The sequence below is a fragment of the Panthera leo genome, chromosome D1 (genome assembly GCF_018350215.1).
Source record: "Panthera leo isolate Ple1 chromosome D1, P.leo_Ple1_pat1.1, whole genome shotgun sequence".
NCBI classification, from domain to species: Eukaryota; Metazoa; Chordata; class Mammalia; order Carnivora; family Felidae; genus Panthera; species Panthera leo.
In genome coordinates, this window is record NC_056688.1 from 107,847,241 (window position 1) to 107,851,846 (window position 4,606).

Genomic DNA, 4,606 nt, shown 5'->3' on the forward strand with positions numbered 1-4,606 from the left:
GGTGAGAATGTTCAGTGGGTGATGTCAGAACTTGGGGGGCTGATTGTTACATAACCAGAATGAGGCTACCAAGGTGTAGGAGGGGGTCGGGGGTGAGGTGGTGGTGAGAAGTTCCTAGATGGACCTGAAATGCACCTGAGAACTTGAAAGCCTCATGTCCAACTTTCCGGCTTCTGGGAGATGTGGGAGCCTGGAGGGCCAGGTGCCTGTATCCGGGAAGAAAGCAGGCTGGCAGTATAAAAGGATGGAGGCAGGAACTCAGATCTGAGAAGAAGCAGAATATTAGGGAATCTGGGTCAAGTGGGAGCCAGAGAGGGCAAAATGGAAGGTTTGGTTGCCCACCCCTTGTAGGATAGGGCCTCAGTGCCTTCTGAAGAAGTAAAATGTTAAATCCGTTGCCTCCCACCCCGCCCCTTTCCCTCCCTAATCATTGGAAAGTCCTGCCTGTAATCTTAGGTCTCTGACTTACTGCTTTTATTTGAGATTTCATTAGTGTTCTTGCATCAATCACAGTAAAACAGAAGTCCCAAGGGTCTTTTTTTTGGTGTCAAAAAAAAGACATTGAGCCTCTTAGGGCTGTCACCAGAGGCTGAGTGCCAGCTGGTGATCGGGAGCCTTGGGTGGGTCCAGTCCAGACTTCCTGGGCCAGCCTTAGAAGCCAAAGGACTTGCCTCCTCCATGGTGCTTTGAGGGGTCCACCCCGGAGATGCAACTTCTGGGCTGTTCCAGGGCAGAGCTCGGGGCTGAGGATCCTGAAAGAGATGGTTGTTCAATGGCCTGAATGGGGCTACAGCGAGCTCCCCCTCGGCGGCGTTCACATTGACCGGCCGTGGTTTATCACATCTCCCCAGAGCCCTCTGTGCTGGGAATAGCCCTCCCAATAAAATTGAAAAACAAAATGTTCCTGGGTTATTTATACATGAGACTCAGCCCGTGTTTGTTACATATGGCCGCTTGGCTTTCTCCAAGGAGCACAAAGGACTGGAAGAAGGCATCTCTCTCCCTCATGAGGCCCAAGTGGGCAGAGATCAGTTTTCCCAGTTTCACGGAGTTGGCGCTCAGGTCCTGGCCAGCTTCCTCATCTGGTAGTTCCCAGATTGTGAAAACGGCCTTATTTTCTTTGTGTGTGTGTGTGTGTGTGTGTGTGTGTGTTGAGTAGGGTAGATTCTATTTGGTGGGAGTTTTGTAAAACACGAATGAAGCATTTCACTTTGGGTGTCTCGGTTTCACTTCCTGTCTATCTTGAGGAAGAGTTCGACTCTTTTCCTTTTTCTCGGAAATGATGCCCCCCCCCCGCCCCCCAGCGTTTCCTTCTTTCAGATGCAGAAGCATACACCTGCAGTCCCAGAGATTGCTCTCAGCAGAAGGGGGTTACCTGCTTTCCCTCAAAGCCGGCCCCTCAGTCCCACAATGGCCTGGTCTAGAGAAGGGTCTGTACAAGGCTGGGAAAACCCAAAACCACATGGGTTTGTGTAGACACAGCTTTCCCTGCAGTCTGGAGGAACAGAATTGGCCAAGAGATGAATTTTGTCAAAACAAGGTCAAGAGATGGGGAGGGCTGTTCCTCTGCAGGCTGAGGTCTCCAGCGCTGGCCACGAGCACATCCTCTGCACCCAGTGAAGCCTCTCTCCTGAAGAGCACAGCAGTGCGTGTGGCCCTGGGGCTAGCTAGGGTCCTGGGGAGAGTTGCCGGATCTGGAGGTGTGTCCAATGGCAGGGATAGGCCCAGCTTGGAGGTGACAGAGTGTCAGGGCGGCTCAGGATCTCTGCTGTCAAATCTCAGCGAGAAAAGCCCAAGGCCCAGGGACGGTGAGTGCCTTGTTGGAAGTCACTCAGGCTGAATAAGAAGCTGGGCCTTTGGAATCTTAACATCGCCACCCTCTGCACGCTCAAATCTGGAAGTTGCGAGGTTGGGCTGGTGGCAACGCAGAGGAAGGGAGTTTCAAGAACCTCTTTCCCGGCTAGGTGCAGGCTGGGGTTAACTCTGCCCTTAAGCTCTGCAGCCTGGGGGCCCAGCGTGCAGATGTACGAGGATGCTGTGTATACAGAACCACACAGCGCTTTGCAGAGCTGAGCCACAGAAGCCTCCGAGCACTTTTGGTAATAACTCCACCCACCGCTGGGCTTCCAAGCTCCCCATCTTGCAGGGGCTGCCGGGGCTGGAGCGGCAGGCACCACCCCCGCGCTGCCCTCCAGGCCTTTGCTGTGGACGCATCGGGTTTGGGGACTCCGTGGGAATGAGTTTATTATTTGGCACATGGGAATTCTGCCTTTTACAGTGATACCATCGGGGTCCTTGGGCAGGGTCTTGGGGTCTCCTTACTCCATACTGATGGGAATGGTGGGCGTAGGAGGAGAAATGGCAGAAAGAGGCTCAGGTCAGCAGGGGACGTGGGGGATGCGAGGAGGCCGTCGGCCAGTTACGAGGCTGCCAGGGCTCAGTGGCGAGGTCAGAGACAAGATGGGACTTGGGAGTTCCGGTCCCAGCAGCCGGAGAGCACACGTGAGGGGCTCAGACGTTGCTGCCGGGGTGATCGCGGTGGTGGCCCCACCTGCGTGAGCGCAGGCCACCACCCTCTTCGCGTCCCCTCCAGGCACGCTTTTCTGCTGCAGCTGACTGTCCCTCACCATAGCCTGGAGCCCCTGTTCCCCCACGGCTGGAGGCTACCCTGAGCCTCCCCACGGGCCTCACGGGGAGCAGCACTTCCGTGCCCGACAGTGTGTCATACTTGGCCACCAGGGCACAAGCGCAGCTCCTCTGGCCCAGCCCCTCACACCCACACACCTCAGTGCGGGTCAGACACGGTGCCCAAAGCCACCCTCCAGTCCCCTCTGCTGACCTACACCTCCCCCCTCCTTCTCCCACATCGGTCGCCACGCAAGTCCCACTGAGCTGGGTGGTCCACACAGCTGCCCCAGCTGACCTCCTCTGCCAGCAGTCAGCCTCTCACTTCCCTCTTGGCCCCGCTGGAACATTCCTCTGACCTGTGTTTTCTTCCTCCTGCCCTAAGTACAGCAATGGGGATGGGTCATCTGGAAAGGGACTGGGGGGTGGGGAGATGAGATGAGGGCCGTGTCTGCCCAAGGTCCGTGTTTGCTCCCAGAAATACATGTTGGGGCTTCTCCAAGGGCAGGGATACAGCAGGACCCTTCCCAGAGCTGGCATCACGCCTCCATGTTCTGCTCTTCTAATCTGGCCTCCAGCCCGTCGGTTCCAAGACGTCTCCCTGAATCCCCTAAGATCCCCTGCTCTGGTCTACACACCTGGAAGAGGGCCTGTGAATGTGGCTATGGTGGTTTACTCTGTGATAGAGCATGTTTGACAGCAGAGCTGACTCTAGATAGGAGATTCTCCCAGTGGCCAGACCTAATCACATGAGTTCTTAAAAAGACTCTTCTCTAGCCGGTGGCAGAGGAAGGACATCAGAAATTCAAAGCACAAGAAGGATTCAATGCTCCACTGTTGGCTTAAAGATGGAGGGGAGCCGCGTGGAAGGAACGTGGTGGCCTCTAGGAGCCAAGAGCTGACAACCAGCGAGGAATCCCAATCCCTGCTGATGGACGAGAATAAGCACGGAGGGAGACTCCCTCCACCCCTGAGCCTCCAGCTGAGAACTCAGCCCGGCCAACACCAGATTTCAGCATTCGAGACTCTGGATTTCTGTCCTACGGAAACACGAGCTAATAAATGGTCGTTCTAAGCCACTAACTTTGCCGTAATTTGTTGCGTGGCCATAGAAGACGACCGCAGCAATGGATTTGTCTTTTGGTCAATTGACAATTTATTTGACTGGCAACGCCTCGCAGCCGTTCAACCGGTGAAGAGAAGAAAATGGAAAGGAACAAATGTGGTCGTGGAGTCAATAACTGAAAAAGCAGGGGCACCTGGGTGGCTCAGTCGGTTAAGTGTCCGACTTCAGCTCAGGTTGTGATCCATGGGTTCGAGCCCCATGTTGGGCTCTGTGCTGACAACTCAGGACCGGGAGACTGCTCCAGATTCTGTGTCTCCCTCCCTCTCTGCCCCTCCCCTGCACACATCTGTGCGTGTGCGTGTGCGTGTGCGTGTGTGTGTGTGTGTGTGTCTCTCTCTCTCAAAAGTAAATAAACATTTAAAAAAAAAACTGAAAAAGCAGATTTCAAGACTGTACACAGTGTGGCCTGGCTCAACACACACACACACACACACACACACACACACACACACACACGAGTTTCTCAACTGGAGGTGATTTTACTCCCCAGGAAACCTCTGGCAGTGTCTGGAGATGTTGCTGGTGGTTGCAACTTGGGAGAACATCGCTGGCATCTAGCAGGCAGAGGTCAGGGATCCTGCAATGCACCGGACAGCCCCCAACAGAGAATTATCCAGCTCCAAATGTCAATAAAAGGTTGAGAGGCACCTGGGTGGCTCAGTCGATTAAATATCCAACTGTGGCTCCGGTCACGATCTCGCGGTTCGTGGGTTCGAGCCCCGCATCGGGCTCTGTGCTGACAGCTCAGAGCCTGGAGGCTGCCTCTGATTCTGTCTCTCTCTCTCTCTGTCCCTCCCCTGCTCACACTCTGTCTCACTCTGTCTCTCTCAAAAATAAATAAACGTTAAAAAAATT